Here is a 21,955-nt window from a genome sequence, read left to right as displayed (position 1 = left end):
TCTCTTTTGCAAAAGTTCTTAAACCACCATTGTGCTGTATGTTCATTAGCAGTTCTTGGGCCAGATGGGTCGTTGATGTTATGAGTTATCTCTGCTGCTTTACGACCCATTTTGAACTCAAAAAAAAAAAAAATCACTGAATTTGCTTTTTGTCTAGCATCATTTTCATAGTCTAAAATACAGAGCAAGTAATGTCCTTAGCAAAACAGCATAATTCAAGAAATGTGCATTAAAATGATGTATAACATAACCACATTTATTTTAGAATCTATTTCAGTATCACACAGCAAATTTCAATAATGCAAAACTACAATTACTTTTGCACCAACCTAATACATTCATTGACAGATAATGTGATTTGTAATAAATAGGACCATGTTCTCATTTCCTAATAGAACTGTGTGCTCTTTTCAATTTCAAAATAAGTACCCAAGATTAGCATTTATGGGACTAGAAACCCTAGAAATTCTACATTTGTAGAATTATACTTTACAATTTATTGACACTAAATAAAAGCACCTAAGTATATTTACTGTAAATAAAACGAACATGGTAAATATCTTAAGAATAGAATTTCAGTGCAATTTTTGACAAAGGAATATTAAGAATTAATTTGAATTATGAACTGTGGTGTTGGAGAAAACTCTTGAGAGTCCCTTGGACTGCATGGAGATCCAACCAGTCCATCCTAAGGGGAATCGGTCCTGGGTTTTCATTGGAAGGACTGATGTTGAAGCTAAAACTCTGATACTTCGGCCACCTGATTCAAAGAACTGACTCATTGGAAAAGACCCTGATGCTGGGAAAGATTGAAGGGGGGAGGAGAAGGAGACGACAGAGGATGAGATGGTTGGATTGCATCACCGATTCAATGGACATGAGTTTGAGTCAACTCTGCGAGTTGGTGATGGACAGGGAGGCCTGTTGTGATGCAGTCCATGTGGTCGCAAAGAGTTGAACACAACTGAGCAACTGAACTGACTGAACTGATGTACTTAGTATGATAATCTCTAGGTCCATACATGTTGCTGCAAATGGCATTATTCTCTTTAATGGCTGAATAATAATTCCATTGTATCAATGTACCACATATATTTGATCTATTCATCCATTCTTGGACATTTAGGTTGCTTCCAAGCCTTGGCTGTTGTAAACAGCACTTTAATGAATGTTGGGGTTTATGTATCATTTTGGACCATGCTTTTCTCTGAATATATCCTCAGAAATATATGCACCAACTTGATGGACATGTGTTTGATCAAGCTCTGGGAGTTAGTGATGGACAGGGAAGCCTGGCATGCTGCAGCATGGGATTACAAAGAGTCAGATATGACTGGGCAACTGAACTGAACTGACGAATATTCCATTTTGACTATTCTGACATTTACTATAACAAATCATGCTTGTAAAAATTATTTGGATTATTTTCAATTTCTTAAGGTATTGAAGATTTAGACATGATTTGTGATAGCATGGATTTTTTTCCATGTGTACTGGAAAAAGCAATGACCTTTTGGCAACTCCTTTAATCTCTCTCAGCCTCAATTATTAGTCTGTGAAATGGGGAAAGTTATACTGAGCTACTTAGCTCACAAGGTATGTAAAAGTTAAGTAAATTGATGTATATATAGGGAAGTCATATAAAAGCACCATATTTGTACAGGTATCATTAATGTGATCTTGGCTGCCATTATACAGTTTACTTGGGTATTCTCTAAACCAAGATAGTTTGAGCTCAATCTTGCCATTACCAGAACAGACAATATATCGTATGTCAACCAATGAAATATTAAAATATTTTTTATAGGTGTGTAACTCAGTAGTGAAAATTAGGGATAAAGTGGACAAAAACTGAGGGCAAAGAGTTGTCTGCAATGGGAGAGTGAATGGTACAAAGGTGAATCTAGAAGCAAGAGCTTCAAATGAAAGTGTGTCTTTTGCCAGAAGTGTTCGCAGTATAAGTGTATAATAATCCTGAAAGTGACTAGATTTTATGAACCAAATCAGATAATTGAAACAGGTGTCTGGCATTAGGAGAGATCAAAATAGTTTCTCTTCTTTTTGCTATCAAGATGAGGAAGAGGTAGTAGAATTGCATATTGATTCCAAGGATACCACCATGCCAGCTCTGTGTTGCACATGGAATTGTGCAAGACATCCCAAACAATTAAGAATGAAAGACAGTGAGAACAAGGGAGCATGATACACAATAAAATAACTGTTTTGCTCTTGAATGTCAATTATCTTTCAAAGATATTGAGGCTAGTAATTATGTTTTCATTTGCTAATGATCACTAAAATAGCATGTATTTTTAACTGAGACTTAGTATAAAAATTTTTTGATTGGCTAAACACGAAATCAATGCAGTGCATATGAAAGATAGCTGTGCACATATTTTCTCAGTCAGATTATGGAGGTTAGAGTCTGGAGACAGTTTAAAATGGCATAAAAAACATGAGCTGACTTATAGTCAGAAGTGAAAATTCATTATTTATAAAAAAGCTTATGGAGTTTTCAAAGGTTACTGAAAACTCAACATATTGAGGCAGTATATCACTATCTTCTAATAGATCTATAATAAAAAGCATTGCAATAAGTTCAAATTCATTACTGGTGTCAATTTAGCCAAACATTGATACTAAACATAAGATATGAGAAATAATATTGGATAATATTTTCACAGGACATTGATTTCATTCTCTTTACATGATAAAGTCTTTTTTTATTTTAACCAAGGACTCTAGAGTGTATGTAACTACAGTTCTTTTTTTCCTCCTGACCCAGTTTTGAAGCCATAACTAGGAGTCGGTCAGTTCTCCTTCTTGAACAGCTGGTTAAGTCCACATTCCCTTATCAGCCTCTCATACTGGGGTCACTATGCACCTGCCCTAATTGCTAAGAGCAGGTACCAGAAAATAAGAGAAAAAAAGAATGAGTGTGAACTCATGTCAATATTCCCCAGAGTCTGCAAAATTATTCAGATTTATAGGGATCCCTGGAAACCTAGCTAACCCCTTTCTTCTTTTTCTTTTAATATGATGAAGTCACTAATTTTTTATTGAATTCTAGTTCATTTACAATGTTGTGTTAGTTTCAAGTGTAAAGCCAAGTCATTCATTTTACATACAAATTTGGTTTATATACTATTCAGATTATTTTCCATTATCAGTTATTACAAGATACTGAGTATAATTCTGAGTGCTATACAGGTCTTGTTGTTTACCTATTTTACATATTGTGATATATATGTGTTAGTTGCAAACTCCTAGTTCGTCTCTCACTTCCGCCTCACTATACCCTGTGGTAACCGGAAGTCCCCTTTGCATATTTAAGTTTTCCTCTATAGTTTCCAAATTGCCCTTACTCAGTTCTCAGGTGCTGGTGGCTTTTTGGCCCTATTTGGCAGCCTTCCAGTGTTTGGGGATGTGTAACAAACAGTTCACCCTTTGACTTATCTTATTGTCATTTTGTTGGGTTCACTGTCAAAAGAATCTTTATATATTGTAAAACAGATAGGTGGATACAAAATTGATGAAACATGCAAAGAAAATGTCTTTAAGCATCTCTTCATCCACATGGGAACCAAATTGCACAGAATCTGATAATGATGAATAGCTATCCTATCTATTAAACACTATTATATGCAGGGACTGTTACATGGATCATCTTTATTTCTTAAAATAAACTTGAAGTTCTGACACTATTAACATTCTATTTTATAGGCCAATTAAAAGCCCATTTTAATTGTTAAGAGATGGGGGAGAGAGAGAGACTGAAAGAGTAGCTAAGCAAGCCACCTAAACACTGATAAAGACATCTGAAAATTAGCTGGGGGAATTTTGGCGGAACCTGTTTGATGATGGAGTAGATGCTTCTATGCAATTGCCAAGACCCATTTTATTTTCCTTCTGGACACATAGATGCCTTAATTTTGCAGCTGCCATGCAATTAAGTATTATCTTGCACAGAAGTCTAGTTAATAAAGTTATGGCAGTAAACTTCTATATTTGGACTGTAAAAACCACTGAGGAATAAACCTCTATGCTTTTTTTTCCTTATTGACTTCATGTATGGAGATGACACTCAGAGTGACCTTCGGAGTCAAAAGTTAGAGACAAAACATATAAGGGATCTGCATTTCTTCCTCAGTATTGCAGAAGAACTACCAACAGGGAGGAATATCTGTTTTTTACTGATAAGAGTGATAAACAAATTGTATTAAATTAACCTATCAAGTTCAATGAGTTTATTAACTATGTCAACTAGCTTATAAACTGAAACTTATTAAGATAAGTGATTTCCAATAGTGTGGCTTTGTGATGAGAGATTGTGGTTGGGCTATGGTTTTGTAGGAAGTACTAGAAGAGATAGGCCTTTGACATTTGGGCAAAGGTAATGGCTTTAGTTTTGGGCTTGTGGATAAGAAAATGTGTGCAATATCTCAGTAGAGGTCCTGGAAGGGTTGGATGTATGCTGGTAGAGAAAATGTAAGATTTCTGCAAAGGGGAATTTGAGTATCAGTAACTCCAAGTCCACATTTCAGAGTGACATAGAAAAGAAAATGACCTAATGGGATTAATATGAGATAGAAGTAAAAAAAAAAAAAAGCCATCTGAGGTAACATCAAGAGCAATAGCAATAAACTATTTAGTTAATTTACTTTAAACTTTAAAAGTAGCCTTTACCTCGATTCTGTTTAAGCAACAACAAAATAAAAAATGGTGTGAACTTAGAGGTGCAAAGAGTGAAGTTAAATGGAGTAGAAATAGAGCAGTGGGATTTCTATTGTAATAAAAAACTCTTTCTATTATGTAAGAGATAACAATATTAGGTAAAATTTATGATGAGAAATGCCCACATTTAAATTTTAAATAATGATCATGGAAGACTGTATTCTGGTTAGAGATTAGTAGGTTTGAAAATACACATAATTCTAGCAATTGGTTCATCTGCTGTGAAACAAAGCTAAATGGCACATTTATATCCTGTTCATATAAATGCTATTCAACCCAAAAGGAAACCATTCTTTTTTAAATGTATTATCCTAGGCTTATTCTCATATAAAATATGTTTTTTATTTTTACTTTTTTAGGCCAAAAAAGTTTTTTTGGAAAAAGGTTATTTTATACTGGGTTATAGTTGATTAACTGTATTGTGTTAGTTTCACATGTCCAGCAAAGTGATTCCTTTGTGCATACATGTGTATCTGTTCTTTTTCAAAGTCTTTTCTCGCTTAGGTTATTACAGAATGTTGAGTTCCATGTGCTGTAGAGTAGTTCCCTGTTAGTTATCTGTTTCAAATATTTACTGTGCGGGTTTTTCTGGTGGCTCAGATGGTAAAGAATCTGTCTGCAATGTGGGAGAGCTGGGTTCAATCCCTGTGTTGAAAAGATTCCCCTGGATTAGAGCATGGCAACCCACTCCAGTATTCTTGCCTGGATAATCCCCATGCACAGAGGAACTTGGCAGGCTGCAGTCCATGGGTCACAAAGAGTCAGACATGACTAAGCATGCATGTGTATACATTAGTCCCAAACTTCTAATTTATCCCTCCTCTAAACCTTGGTAACCATGTTTCTAATTCTGTGAGTCTATCTTGTAAATAAGCTCATTTGTATCATTTCTTAAAATTCCACATATGAGCATTATCATATGATATTTATCTTTGTCTGACTTGTACTTTGATAATCTCTAAATCCATCCACAGCTGCAAATAGCATTACTTCATCTGTTTTTATGGCTTAGTAATATCCCATTGCATGTGTGGTGTGTGTGTGTGTTCATGTATTATTTTGAATTATACTTTTTTCTGAGTATATGCCCAGGAGTGGGATTGCTAGATCATGTGGTAGCTCTATTTTCAGGTTTTTAAGGAACCGCCATACTGTTTTCCATAGTGACTCTACCAATTTACATTCCTCCATGTTCTCTCCAGTACTTATTATTTATAGAATTTTGATGATGGCCATTCTGACTGGTATGAGATGATACCGTACTATTGTTGTGATTTGCATTTCATTGATAATTAACAATATTGAGTATTTTTTCGTGTGCCTCTTGGCCATCTGTATGTCTCTTTTGAGACATCTATTTAGGTCTTCTGCCTATTTTTTGATTGAGTTCTGTTTTCTTGATATTGAAAGGCTATATGAGCTGTTTTATATTTTGAAAATTAACCCCTGTTTATGTGTTTTGGAGATTAATCTTTTTTAATTATACAAGACAAAACAGATTCAAGCAAAGTAACTTGTAAAAATTTCATGGCAAATTCATTAGAGGATCATATCTCTATTTTTAAAAAATATTATAAAATTGCCAATATACTACCCTTCATTTTGACACATAAAATTGAAAGTGACCTTAGGAAAATAAAGAATGGCAAATGTTACTCTTAAATGTTAATGAGTCAAGCAATGATTTATATTTGACTGACAATCCAATTTCTAAAACATCTATAAAAAGAGTTCTTCAATGCTATAATCAATAAAAGGGAAAGCTTTGTGATTTGCTACATGTTTATTGTACAGTCATTCATCTATGCTACTAACAGTCGTCTTCTCTTAGTTTAAATGCCAGAGAACATATATTCCTACACAGTTCCTCAAACCTGCTGCTGCTGCTAAGTCGCTTCGGTTGTGTCCTACGCTGTGTGACCCCATAGACAGCAGCCCACCAGGCTCCTCTGTCCCTGGGCTTCTCCAGGCAAGAATACTGGAGTGGGTTGCCATTTCCTTCTCCACCTCAAACCTAGTATGAGTTTACCAAATATTTGTTAAATAATATATGACAAAGTATAAAAGAACTATTATGTCTTTGTATGCTGTAATCCAGTTCTTATTTACCTTCTGAATTTCTTCTTATTAATACTATTTATCCCCAGAGTTCTTTATAGCGGGTATTACTACTTTCCTAGGTTCTATAACAAAAGATATCTGAAGAACATCTCTTAGCTTGCTTTGATTACTAAATGTGTTTTATTAGCCAAAGACAATTAAATTCAGGGTAACTCTTCTGGTAGGAATTTTTAAAAATGATGCAATGACATAGAGTATTAAGCACAACATTGAAAGCATAAAAATTGAAACTCTAAAGAGATGATGAAAACAAATATGATATCCCTTTCAAAGAGTTAAACTTTGAAAAGGAGAGCAAAAGAGAAATTTTAAACATTGTGGCTTTTTTGGTATCACTTCTTCATTGGTAAAAATATAGTTCAAAATTGTTACGTGCTGAAACCTGCAAGCCATAAAATTTGAGGTAGTTTTATTTTCAAATACCTGGGGAAGACATGGAGTTTGGCAAGCAACTGGTAATTCTTTATAGAGTTTTTATTCTGGTTGCTAAAGATGAAACAAAGCAAAGATGAAACAAAGAGGTTGACAATAATACACATCTCTTGTGAATAACACACATTCCTATTTCAAATTCTGTGTAATCAACATTTAAAGTGGCAGAATACACATCTGGGTCTCACTATTAGGCATTTTTCCAAGCATAGAATTGTTCATAGTGTTTGATTCATTTATAACATTTAAGAATAAATGTCTGATTGCAGTAGAACTTAAACATGAACTTGTTAGTTTACATCTCAAACGGAAGGCAGAGAGTAAGAATATTTTCCTCAAAAATCAAGGCATTTTTTTCCCCATTCTATGAAATGTCTCTGTTCTTGTTCTGCTGTGGTACTGCTAGGTATTATAATTGTATGAGATCCCCAATAGCAGAAGTTTTCAAGTGACTTGATTTTCTAAAACTTGTTTCAATATGGTGTGTGACTCAGCATGTGTTTATTTACATGCTACAAAAAATATCCCAAATTTCATTTGTGTCGACAATCAGCCACTTTTAAAAATCAGAGTATAGTTGATTTTACAATGTTGTGTTAGTTTCTGCTATATATCGAATTGAATCAGTGATACATATACATGTCATATTTGACATTAAGTATTGAGAGTTCCCTGTGCTATACAGTAGGTTCTAATTAGTTGTCTATTTTGTATATAGTAGTGTGTATGCATCAATCCCAGTCTCCCAATTTATCCCTCCCCATATTCTTCCTTGATAACCATAAGTTTGATTTCTACATGTATGACTGTTTTGTAAATAAGTTCCTTTGTACTTATTTTTTTTAGATTCCACTTATAAACAATATCAGATGATATTTGTCTTTATCTTTGGACTTACTTCACTCAGTGTGACCATTTGTAGGTTCACCATTTGTCACTGAAAATGGCATTATTTTTTCATTTTTATAGCTGAGTAATAATCAGTTACTTTTGACTGTTTTTAATGCCCATCACCAAGTATCATACAAGTTCCTGTACTTCATTGAAAAGCCTTATTTTGGAGTTGTATCTTGAAAAAAAACTTCATAGAAAAATAAATCAACATTAACTAAACTTTGTTGTTCTGATCTTCAAACAAAAATTGATTCAAAACATCACAGACATTGAATGTTTCAAAAAAAATGTCATACTATTGAGATATATAAAAGGCCTAGTAAAGAGAAACTTATGAGTGAAAAGATTTCTTGTTCAAAGAATTTCATTTCCTAAACATGAAAGACCTTCTAATTTTCTCCAGATGAATGCCAGTTCTAGTATATTTTATGACTACCTTTACTGATGTTAGTTAGAGCATGAAATACAATGAAGTGACCCTAATATAGGATCTCTCGAAACATTTACTGGACTCTCCAGGAAGATGTGTCAGCCTAGAATTGGAAGTATTCCAAAACCATTACTTAGTAACTCTTCAGGGTATTGTATTTAAAAGAATTTCATCTGAAGAATTAAACCCATCTCATTTCTAATGATTATGTAAAATAGCATTCTTCCATTTCAGTGTTTTCCCTTCTTGAACTGATCTTTGTCATTCTCTGAAGATGGATTGGGTTCTAGCAACTTCTGTGAACACCTGGGAGAAGTAAGCCCTGGCTCCGTGCCATCATTACAGAAATATTTGTGTCCTGTAAACCTAATTAATGAGTCCTTATCCAGAGATCCCAATGTGATAGAAGGTGTTAAATGACTGTGGACCACCCCTTGTGAAATCATGTCTACAGTAATCATCAGGGGGCACGGTATGCAAGAAAAAAATTGTTTCACAAAGAAGCTATCATCCTGAATTAACATAATGGAAAATGGCAGAGCACAGATGGTTCTGTCTTGTTTTTTTTTTTTTTTAACAATTAAACCTAAGAAAGTAACACAGGGTCTTGGTGTTCACGTTGTGCCGGTGACTTCAACCCAGTGGGGAAATAGTGCTTGGAAAGCATGTTCAGAATAAAAAGTATCCATCACTCTTTTTGTAACTATGAAGAACTCTTCACAATTTGATTTTGGATCCTTCTACTACTGCAACCAGGAACAGATAGTTCCACATACACCCCAGAATTGACATAGGACTTTCTGTTCCCATTTTTAACTTATTTTCATTTCTTCTGTTGGCTTCAAAACCACACCTAAAAGAATGAAAAGAACACTTATTTTCAATGGAAGACAAGAGAAGGAATGTTTAGAAGAGAATTATCCCTCAGTCAGTTAGCTAGACTTAGACTGCATTTAGAGCAAATACATTAAAAGCTACTAAAGACTGATTCTTGCCAATTTCTGTGTATTAAACTTTTTTCTATAAAGTCCACCCATATGAGCTTGAATTGAACCATCATAAACATCTCCAGCAGTCCTATCTCCAGGAAAAAAAAAAAAAGACTACTACCAGCTGTTTCATATACACAATCACTTGTTCAGTCTCGGAGTTGCTGTGTTTTTTCTTTCTTGGCATTGGATTCTGCTGTGATTCCAACCCCCAGAGGTGCTTTGACTTTAGCCACTTTCTTTTGAATTTGCTGACCTTCACACCTTTCCAGCATACAGCCAACGAAAGCTGAGGGATATCCTCCTGCAGCCATGAAGTTACACCCCTCAGAACTCCTGCCGTGGGAAGCATAACTGACGAAGAATCCAAGCTACTGTGGCTGAAATCCACCACCAAGTTCAAGCAGAAGCCACCCTTACTCCAGGCTTTGTCCGACAACAAGTGAGACCGGCAAGGATACTGAATCAAGTCTACTTCTATGGGTTATAGGACTCCATTGAAGGCAATATGCTTCCATGAAGACAGCAGGTGGTGTCTGAGATTTGCACACAGTCTCTATACAACATCAATAAAAGACCAGAATTAAATATTGTGCTTTTCTTCAGGTTATGCTAAACAACTCAAGGGGATTAAATAGTTAATTTTATTCAAATGATGTGAGAAATCACTTTTTTTCAAGAGAGACTTGCCTGATTCTGGTTTAGAGTTATTTATATTCACGTATTAAGCACCTAAGGTGGCTCAGACGGTAAGGAATCTTCCTACCCAGGTTCTGTCCCTGGGATGGAAAGATCCCCTGGAGAAAGGAATGGTAACCCACTCTGGTATTCTTGCCTGGAGAAACCCATTGACAGAGGGACCTAGTAGGCTACAGTCCATTGGGTTACAAGGAGTGGGACACAACTGAGCAACCAACACTTGACTTATTCAGTACCTATTATTTTCTATGGAAAGATCAGTGTCCAATAAATTTTTGTTTATAAATACTCATTGAATTAGCTGATATGAATTTTTTTATCATCCACTTACAGTGGAAAATGACCATCAGTGTTGCATATATCAGAGCACATTTTATGCAGAAAATCAGGTAGGCAGTGTTTCATTGTTACAGAAAATGTACATAGGAAAAAGATGCAAATAAACAATTCGTAGAAGAAATAATATTAAGTAAGCACATAGAAAGCTCCCAGTTTCAGTAATAATGTAAGGAATATAAATAAAAGATATATTTAAGATATTTATCACCTATCACTTTGTTGTTGATCAGGCCCTCAGTCTTTCCTGACTCTTTGGGACCCCATGGACCACAGCACACCAAACTTCCCTGTCTTTTACTCTCTTGGAGTTTGCTCAAACTCGTGTCCCTTGAATTGATGATGCCATTGAACCATCTCATCCTCTGCGCTGCCTTCCTCCTGCCCTCAATCTTTCCCAGCATCAGCATCTTTTCCAGTGAATTGGCTCTTCGCGTCAGGTAGCTAAAGTTTTGGAGTTTCAGTATTAGACCTTCCAATGAATGTTCAGGATTTATTTCCTTTAGGATTGACTGGTTTGATCTCCTTGCTGTCCAAGGGACTCTCCAGAGTCTTCTCCAGGATCACAGTTCAAAAGCCTCAATTCTTTGGTGATCAGCCTTCTTTATGGTCCAACTCTCACATTCATACATGAGTACTGGAAAAACCATCGCTTTGACTATATGGACATTTGTCAGCAAAGTAATGTCTCTGCTCTTCAATATGCTATCTAGGTTGGTCATAGCTTTTCTTCCAAGGAGCAAGTGTCTTTTAATTTCATGACTGCAGTCACCATCTGCAGTGATTTTGGAGCCCCCCCCCCCCACAAATAAATTCTGTCACTGTTTCCCCACCTATTTGCCATGAAGTGATGGGACCAGATGCCATGATCTTAGTTTTCTTAATGTTGAGTTTTAAGCCAACTTTTTCACTCTCCTCTTTCACTTTCAAGAGGCTCTTTAGTTCCTCTTTGCTTCCTGCCATTAGGATGGTGTCATCTGCATATCTGAGGTTATTGGTATTTCTCCTGGCAATCTTGGTTCCATCTGTGTTTCACCCAGCTCAGCATTTCACATGATGTACTCTGCATATAAGTTAAATAAGCAGGGTGACAATATACAGCCTTGACATACTCCTTTCCCAATTAGGAACCAGTCCGTTGTTCCATGTCCAGTTCTAACTGTTGCTTTTGACCTGCTTGCAGGTTCTCAGGAAATGGTTAAGGTGGTCTGGTATTCCCTTCTCTTTAAAGTTTTTCCCCTATTTGTTGTGATCCACACTGTTAAAGGCTTTAGCATAATCAATGAAGCAGTAGATGTTTTTCTGTAATTACCTTCCTTTCTCTATGATTCAGTGGATGTTGGCAATTTGATCTTTGGTTCCTCTGCCTTTTCTAAATCCAGCTCGTACATCTGGAATTTCTTGGATCACATACTGTTGAAGCCTAGCTTGAAGGATTTTGTACATTACCTTTCTCGCATGTGAAATAAGCATAATTGTGTGGTAGTTTGAACATTCTTTGACATTATTTGCAAAAATGAAAAAAAGATCAATGCACGGTGGGTAGGAAGACATAGGGAAGTGGTCTATAGATTTCTGAAGTCATACAACCTCTTTTATGAGGGTTATTTGACAATATAAAAATTTCAGCTATGCTTTCCTTTGTATACAGAATAATTCTTAAAATAAAAATACTCATGATGTACATTGTACTAATAATAATTAGATGGTTTGTTTACCAGCCAGAAAATGGAACCCAATATAACTTGTCAAAAAATAATAAAATATCTGTGTAACTTATGAAGAAAACATACACATCTTCTGAATTTTTTAAAAAAATGTTTATTTGTGTGTACCTGTTTGCGTGTGTGTTATGTTTAGTCTTCGTTTTTTAAAAGATCCTGGGAAACATTATTTATAGCATCATCTTACTTGGTTTTCAAATAATAATATGCATATTTGTGTGATAGTAAAAAAGTCAGGAAAGATATGAATCGTATTATTAACAGTGATTTACTTTAGGCAGGGAAGATTATGGGGGATTTTCATCTTGTATTTTATAAAATTCTGTACTATTGGATTGTTTTGGTAATAAGCATAAATCACTTTCATAATCAGGAGAGTAAAACCATTAATTCTAAATTCATTATAATTATGTAGTATTATACTTTTGAAATATAATTTTATGTACATTTATACTTTTGTAATTATCCTTTTATAATTATGATTATACTTATTATATCATTATACTTATGTTTATAGTTTGGTTTCATTTTGAGAACTAATTCCCTTTTTTCTATTTTAATAATTTGGGGCTCCATTATTAGGCAGAAAATACACTTGAGTAATTGAAGTTCATAAAAATGATAACACAATCCAGTCATGTCATGCTGGGCTGATATATATATATATATATTGTTAATATTGTATGTGTGTACATACACATATGTATATGTGTATGATTCAAATATTTTCAATTATTTGATTTTGTTCCAAATAGTTATGGTGTCCCATGGACACAAAAATATTCTGAAAAATGCTGCTGCATGCTTTTATGCTCTTTGTAAGTAATGTCATGATGAAATAACAATTTACTACCTCTCTTTCTAGAATTCAGCCGACCTATGTGCATAGATTTATAGAGTCAAGGGATCTATTGAAATAGTCATTCCTGAGGGTCAGTTTTCAATCTCTGCTTCCCTATTAATAATTAATATAATTTCATTGCCACCTGTGTTTCCAATTTGCAAAGGTCTACCTCAGAAGACCTCAAGGGTCCTATTGATAATCACACAATCTGTAGGCAGAGATAAATGATCCATTGTGTTTTATTGAGAAGTTCTAATGCGGGAACTGACAGGCTGTGAGAATTACTGAGCTATTAGGTCATTTCCCAGAGAAAGTGCTGTACTCTTTTGTGTGTCTACTTTCCCGCTCTACAAAAATGATGATTCATACATAATTGAAGGGATGTCATTTCAACACTATGGCTAGAATTTTGAAAATCTCAAACAGCTTGTGTTTTTTTCATTGGACTATAATTCTTTTTTAAAGAAAAAAAATTATGAGTGTGGAGGAGGGATGAGTATTTTGGTTTTTCCTCTCACAAATGTTCTTGAACAGAACTGCTCTCTACTTCCCATACCAGATGGAGGAGTAAGTAGCAACATACTGAAGTTTTTGGCAAAGAGGGGAGAAGAATTGTGTAAATCATTCCAAAGTGGCACATCAGGGGAATCCCTGGGGAATTAGCCAAGATCTTGTTGTAGGAGAAAAGGGAACTAGTTTTATTTATAACTTGTTCTTATTTTGTAGATATTAAAAGGGCACATATTCAAAGACAAAAGGAAATGTGAATCTGCTTATTCTTATGAGGAACTACAAACTGAGCTATGTCCTTTAAAAAATTATGAAACCTAAAGCAAAAAATATATACTTGTGAAAATCCCTGTGTAAAAACTGGACTCACTATTGTCAATACTTCTTACCAGTACACCAATATAGTATATTTCTTTTCACAGGGACGTGGCTTGCTATGTATAGTATGATAAAGACAATATGTTTGCCTTACTATATTTTCAAATTAACCTGTTTTTAATCAGGGTATAGTTACCTTAGAATGTTGTGTTAGTTTCTGCTGTACAGCAAAGTGAATCAGCCTTATGTGTACATGTATCCCCTCTCTCTTGAAGCCCCCTCCGCAACCATCTAGGTTCCCCCAGAGCACTGAGCTGAGCTCCCTGTGCTGTACAGAAGGTTCCAACTAGCAATCTGTTTTACACAGGGTAATGTATACTTTTTAGTTCCAATCTCCCGATTCATCCCACCCACCTTTCCCCCCACCGTGTCCACATGTCTCTTCTCTATGTCTGCCTCTTGACTTCTGCCCTACGAATAGGTTCATCTATACCATTTTTCTAGATTCCACATATATGTATTAATATATGATATTTGTTTTTCCTCTTTCTGACTAATTTCATTTTGCATGACAGACTGAGTCCATACACATCTCTACAAATGACCCAGTTTCAATCCTTTTTATGGCTGAATAACGTGTGTGTGTGTGTGTGTACCACATCTTCTTTATACATTTGTCAGTGGATGTTGAGGTTGTTTCCATGTCTTGCCTATTGTAAACAGTGCTGCAGTGAACATCAGGGTGCATGTGTCTTTTTGAATTATGGTTTTCTCATACCCAGGTGTGAGATTGTTGGGTCATGTGGTAGCTCTATTTTTAGGTTTTTAAGGAACCTCCATACTGTCCTCCATAGTGACTGTATCAATTTACATTCCCACCAACAGTACAAGAGGGTTTCCTTTATGCCACACCCTCTCCAGCATTTACTGTTTGTAGATTTTTAAATAATGGCCATTCTGACAGGTGTGAGCTGATACCTTATTGTAGTTTTGCCTTTCTCTGATGATTAGTGATGTTGAGTATCTTCACATGTGCCTCTTGGCCATCTCTATGTCTTCTTTGGAGAAATGTCTATTTAGGTGTTCTGCCCAATTTTTGATTGGGTTGTTTGTGTTTTTGTTATTGAGCTGTTTGTGGGGTTTGTGGTAGCTGTTTGAGCTACCAGCTACCGTCTGGTAGCTCAGACGGTAAAGCGTCTGCCTACTGTACGGGAGACCCGGGTTCAATTCCTGGGTCGGGAAGATCCCCCGGAGAAGGAAATGGCAACCCACTCCAGTATTCATGCCTGGAAAATCCCATGGACCGAAGATTCTGGTGGGCTACAGTCCATGGGGTCGTAAAGAGTCGGATACGACTGAGCGACTTCACTTCACCTGTATGTTATGGAGATTAATCCCTTGCCAGTTGTTTTCTTTGCAGAATTTTTCCCCCCATTCTGAGGATAGTCTTTTCATCCCATTTATGGTTTTATTTGCTATGCAAAAGTTTTTACGTTTAATTGGGTCCCATTTATTTTTGTTTAATAATATAATTTTTTAATCACTGGCTAAAAAGGTATTCCCAGATAACTGTGCATACTATATCATGAGAGATGATAATATATACAGCCTCTGTATCAGTTAATGTATCAGTAAGTACCCTGAGAAAATAATCAGCATTAAAAGAGGAAAAAGAAACTTGGTAGGATAATTGTCAGAATTTTAATTTTGAGAATAAGCTACCTGAAGTTCAAAGAAGCTAAGAAAAGTACCTAATTCACTATACGTAGTTAATAATTAATACATCTGGGACTTAAATCTATATCTGTTTGAGTCTAATATCTATGTGTTTTATAACCATAATACCTTGCCTTTCCCATGGAACTGTTAAAATTCACTTTTTTGGTAATGTTGAAAAAGTGATTTCATGAGAGAGAAATTTCATTACCACTTATTTCATATTTTGAGACATTATAAAATTAGTTTCTCAAATGTTACTTTAAGATATTTACTTACCTCTTTTCTACTTTGAGCCAAAAATGAGTTTAAATTAACTTCAAATATCAGAATGACAAAAACTAAAATGACAATTCTGACTTAATGTTAAGCTTTTATTTCTTATAAAGTTTATCTTAGGTAATAGAGAAGTTAGAGGTTCATTTACCGACCAATGTATTAATGACTGCTGGACTCTCTGTTTTAAATGAAGAATATACCAAATTTAAGATAGTCACTGAAATAAACTGAACAAGAAGAAACATTTCCCAAGCTATATAAGAGATACTGATTTTTACACTCAATTTACTCATCCTTTGTTTATTTAATGGAATTCTACATTCTTCCTCATAATAATTTTGGGGAGGTCCTTTTTCTATCATTTAAATTTCTCTGCTAATTTTTCTGTTAATCTTGAGCATATTTTTCTTTATATCACAAACATAGTTATAATAGAGGCTTTAAAGTCTTTGTAAATTCAAAAATCTTATATCTTAGCATTCATTTCCAGTGAAGGTCAACTTGTGTGTTGTCTCCTAGACATTATGAATATATGTTGTAAAAATTCTGTGTTCTGTTATATTCCTCTGAAGAGTGCTGAATTTCGTTATTCTTTTAGCCATCAGTTAATTTGTTTGGAATATAATTGCAAACTCTCTTTTGAATGGTAGATAAAATTTCAGTTCAGTGCTCTGTTTCTTCCCTTGGGCTTCTTGAAGTCTGGAGTCAGCCAGGAATTTGAGTGTAGTTTACACACAGAGTTCAAGGCTCCTATCTGTGACTCGACCTTTTTTGGAAAATTTCCCTTATTTTCCAACAGTTGTGATTGCCTGAAAGAAATTGTTGTATACCTTCCCCTCATCCAAAGGTTGATTTCCCTCCTGAATCTCTTTGCTTTTGGTTACCTTTTAGTGCTTTTGATAGTTTTGTTTAGTTTTGGATTTTTGCTTATCTAGGGTTACATTTCTGTAATTTTAATCTTATATTAATTTTAACAGTTCTATAGTTCATTAGCATACTTACTGGGTTGCAAGTAACAGAGATACAATTTATTCTATTTTAAATCAGAGGGGCCAAGAGCTCGCATTACTGAAATATCTAAGGTTGATTTCCAGAATAGCTGGATTAATATTCTCAGTATCACCAGGAATTTATTTTTCTTACATATATTATATCTTATTTTTGATTCCTCTTCATAGGTTTTGTCCTGAAGGATCCTCTCCCCACACAGTTTTTAAAACTCCGGACCTAAATGTTATCAGTTTAAGGACCTCAGCAGAAAGACATCTTTCCTGCTGGTTCCAGGAAAAGTCTTAGAACCAACTTGCATGTTTTTGGCTGGTTGATCCATTTCCAGACTAATCCCTATGACTTCAGTGGACCAAACATAGATCATGTGTTTGACCCCTGGAATGCCTGTGAGTTCAGTCCCATCTGGGGCTTCCCTGGTGACTCAGATGGTAAAGAATCTGCCTGCAATGTGAGAGACCTGGATTCGATCCCTGGGTGGGGAAGATCCCTTGGCGAAGGGAATGGCTACTTACTCCAGCATTCTTGCCTGGAGAATTCTGTGGACAGAGGAGCCTGGCAGAGGCTACATTTCAAGGGGTCACAAAGAGTTGGACATGACTTAGTGACTAACACTTTAACACTTTCACTTTCAGTCCCATCTAATCCACATAACCTAAGAGTGAGGAGAGCAATTCCCTAAGGAAAATCAGGTGATAGTACTTAAAAGAGAGCGTAGTAGATAAGTCAAACAGAATCTCTCTGTTGGCACAGACAGGAAAAGAAAAACATGTCAAGCTGAGAGAAGGGTAATAACCAGTAACAGATGGTGACCAAAGTAGGCTCTTGTTCACTGACAGCTTTCTCCTTAGTTCTCTTGAGAGTCAAGTCTGAGTCCCCTCTTAAGCACATTGCCGTTCTTTGATTCTTTTCGTTACAGTTCTGATCTCCCTTCCCTTTGCCACAGAAACAGGGATTTAGTTCAGTTTCATTTTACCAACAGTTCAGTTCAGTTCAGTTCAGTTCAGTCGCTCAGTCGTGTCCGACTCTCCGCGACCCCATGAATCACAGCACGCCAGGCCTCCCTGTCCATCACCAACTCCCGGAGTACACTCAAACTCATGTCCACAGAGTCGGTGATGCCATCCAGCCATCTCATTCTCCGTCGTCCCCTTCTCCTCCCGCCCCCAACCTTTCCCAGCATCAGAGTCTTTTCCAGTGAGTCAACTCGTCGCATGAGGTGGCCAAAGTATTGCAGTTTCAGCTTTAGCATCAGTCCCTCCAATGAACATCCAGGATTGATCTCCTTTAGAATGGACTGGTTGGATCTCCTTGCAGTATAAGGGACTCTCAAGAGTCTTCTCCAACACCACAGTTCAAAAGCATCGATTCTTCGGCGATCAGCTTTCTTCACAGTCCAACTCTCACAGTAAACAAACTATTTTCCCTTTGCTGCCCCCAGAGCAGCTCGGGACATATGTCCAACAAAAATGTCTCCTTTTCTAGAGGATTTGGAATAAGCACAACAACTTTGCTGGCAACAGTGACCATAATCTACTGAGAAAAGGAAACAGAATCTCCATGTCAAAAGAAAAAATCAGTTAATACAAACATTTTATAAATAGAATAGGTAAAAAGACTAGTTCTTTTGGGTGACATAATTTTTGTTCTTTGTGTGATTCATACAGATATATAAAAAGTGTACAATTTTACTGGCTTAGAATAAAAAATTCAAATTTTTTTGTTTTTTAAAAAATTATTTATTTTAATTGGAGGCTAATTACTTTACAATATTGTAGTGGTTTTTGCCAAACTTTGATAGGAATCAGCCACGGGTGTACATGTGTCCCCCATCCTGAACCCCCTCCCACCTTCCTCCCCATCCCATCCCTCAGGGTCATCCCAGTGCACTGCTCCTGAGCACCCTGTCTCATACATCGAACCTGGACTGGCAATCTATTTCACATATGGTAATATACATGTTTCAATGCTATTCTCTCAAATCATCCCACCCTAGCCTTCTCCCACAGAGTCCCAAAGTCTGTTCTTTACATCTGTGTCTCTCTTGCTATCTCACATGTGCTGTTATCATTACCATCTTTCTAAATTCCATATGTATGCATTAATATACAGTATTGGTGTTTTTCTCTTTCACTCTATGTAGTAGACTTCAGTTTCATCCACCTCATTAGAACTGATTCAAATGCATTTTTTAAATAGCTGAGTAATATTCCATTGTGTATATGTACCACAGCTTTCTTGTCCATTCCTCTGCCGGTGGACATCTAGTTTGCTTCCATGTCCTAGCTATAATGTGTCCATTATAATGGCTGTTAATCCCCAATTCATCACCATGGAGTTGGTTGTTTTTGCTCTGGCTGATCTTTCCTGGGTGATGTGCATTCATAAGGCATCTTTTTTAGTATTAGTGAACTCACTTCTAATATTATCACTTCTTTTCTCTCTACCATAGGGAAAGATCTTTTATTTTTGGAATTTTTTTTCTCTTTATTTGGAGAGAGCTGCTTTACAGCTCTAGTTTTACATTTAATAACTTGTTTAGACTTCTGATTCCCCTCCCTCACCTGTATCATTGCCCATTATATTCAGAGACCACTGTAGCAAGTAGAAATTCTGGTTATTATTCATCTACTGTGTGCATGCTAAGCCACATCAGTTGTGTCCGACTCTGTGCAACCCTATGGACTGTAGCCCACCAGGCTTCTCTGTCCATGGAATTCTCCAGGCAAGAACACCGTAAGAGGCTATTAAACAGAAGATTATCTTGAGATTTTATGTTAGAGAAAATACATACATTTTGTCCACTTCCAGATTCTTCTGTAAGGAGAAGCGGAATCCCAAAGCAATTGGGAATTGAAATCTGTTGTCTTGTTTGCACATTTTCTGAAAGATGTGTTTTCTGCTCTCTCCTTAAACATGACCATCATCTCATAAGCCATATTCCTCTGTATCCATTGGCTTTTACCATTTTCTCAAATGATTACAGGAGAAAAAAAGCTTAAATTGGGCAAAACATATAAGACCAAAGTATGAACTCACTTTTAAAAGATGAGCTACTTTAATCACGTACAAGAAGAAATAAACTATAGCAGATGTTTGTTTTTCCACTTGTCCATGTATCACCATATAAAATTAGCAGCACTCTGCCAAATGGCCTATACAACTTGTGTTTATATGTGTGTATATGTTTTCACTCATTTGTATACTCGTATAGATACATGTTTATGTGATATATATCATATTACTCAGTATGTAGGGACAGCATTTACATAGCTCTGCGTCAGCAGTTCATTCATCTACCCTGGGAATAGTGTTAATTGCTCTATTATACTAATGTTTTATATATAACCCAGCCTTCAAATGAGCTTCATTTAAATTTGGCAGTGTTGGTTTACACCTGCAAAAAGGTGAGTATTTTTCTCCTAACTTGGGAATAGAGAAGACTGTTTCTTATCATTTGGTATATGCCTAAAGAATAATTTTTTTTTTGCTTTGATTATTATACAAAGCCACAAGGTAGACTTTGTATTGAAAGAAATTTGCTAAAGAACTTTAGTGGAAAATCATGACTTGAGAGTTATGAGAATAACCACATGTTGGATAGGATATTTATTTAAAACATTTGTTTGAATATATATGAGGCAGAGTGAATAGAATTACAGAATTATCTTGTTTATAAATTCACTCTTCCATTATTTAGATAGCATTGCCATCTTTAAAAATAAATTTTACCTTTCTTAAGATATTTTACTAATAGAGACTATATTTTCTTTCTTTGCATAATACAAATAGAAAACATAACTATCCTCATTCACACAGTTTATTTGAATAGCATAGATTAAGTAATTTAGAGATAGGTGGGGTAGTCTAATTCTAGTATACGAAATATGTCAGTTAAAGTATTAACTAGTAGTGACCTCCATTGGTCCATGATGATGCAGTATCAATGATTTAGAGGCTTTGAACCATCCCATCAGTTTCATGTGAACTTTTTCTTTTCTACTCCAACACCAAGGTCACCTTAAAGCTCCCCCTGGGTACCAGTTGGGGAGTGGGGAGTGGCAAAGAGAGAGAGGGAGGGAAGGAGAGGGAGTGAATATACACTTAGACTCCATTTTTAAAATTAAAAGAGGTTCTGTGAAATGTGAGTTTTCTTGAGAGTTTCTGAGAATAATTTGTACTGATAAATTCTCATGTAGTTTCTTCCTTGAATAGTTGTGTCTTCCCAGAGTTCACATCAACATAGTGTCTATTGAACATCTGCTCTATGCCTCTGGGGACTCTGAGAGGGACTAGGAATATAAGGAGGAGAAGCTTGTATGTTGATCTCATTATTTCTGTAGTATGATAAATAAATGTTGTCTTAAACTAACTGCTTCAGCAAGTAGTAATGTTTTAAGGCATTTCCTAAGGAGTTAAAAAAAATAAAATGGAGTGAGAAACCCTGCTGTTAGATTCAGTTAGTTCTTTTCCATTAGAATAGCTTAGTTTTGTTTTCCAGGTCTCTAAACAATTACCAGCATTATAGGTGGGATAGAAGAAACGTTGACTTCTTGATCTCAACCCCACTTTTTATCTTATTTGTACCATTATCAGTCTCTCAGTATCACTGTTGAGATAAACCTGGATACAGGAAAAAGCACCTCCTTTCTGTATATAAACCCAATCAATGCAATGAATAAGATGCGTGTCCTTAGGAAGAGAAACCAAGATATGCTTATCCTTTACTGGATGACTGCAAGATAGCAGAAATGGCTAAAAACATACCTAGATTTCTTTTTTTCAGTTAGGTTGCCTAAATAACTAAGGGCTCAAATTCAGCAGGGCTTCTGTGCTATGTTGGTCTGAACAGAGGAAATAGATGCACAGATCATAAATTAAGGCCTGGAAACAGCCTGTGAGCTTCTGCCAGCAATAGCTA

This window comes from Moschus berezovskii, chromosome 19, assembly GCF_049115385.1.
Source record: "Moschus berezovskii isolate FMDL1 chromosome 19, NW_MosBer_1.0, whole genome shotgun sequence".
NCBI lineage: Eukaryota > Metazoa > Chordata > Mammalia > Artiodactyla > Moschidae > Moschus > Moschus berezovskii.
This window is presented reverse-complemented; position numbering follows the sequence as displayed.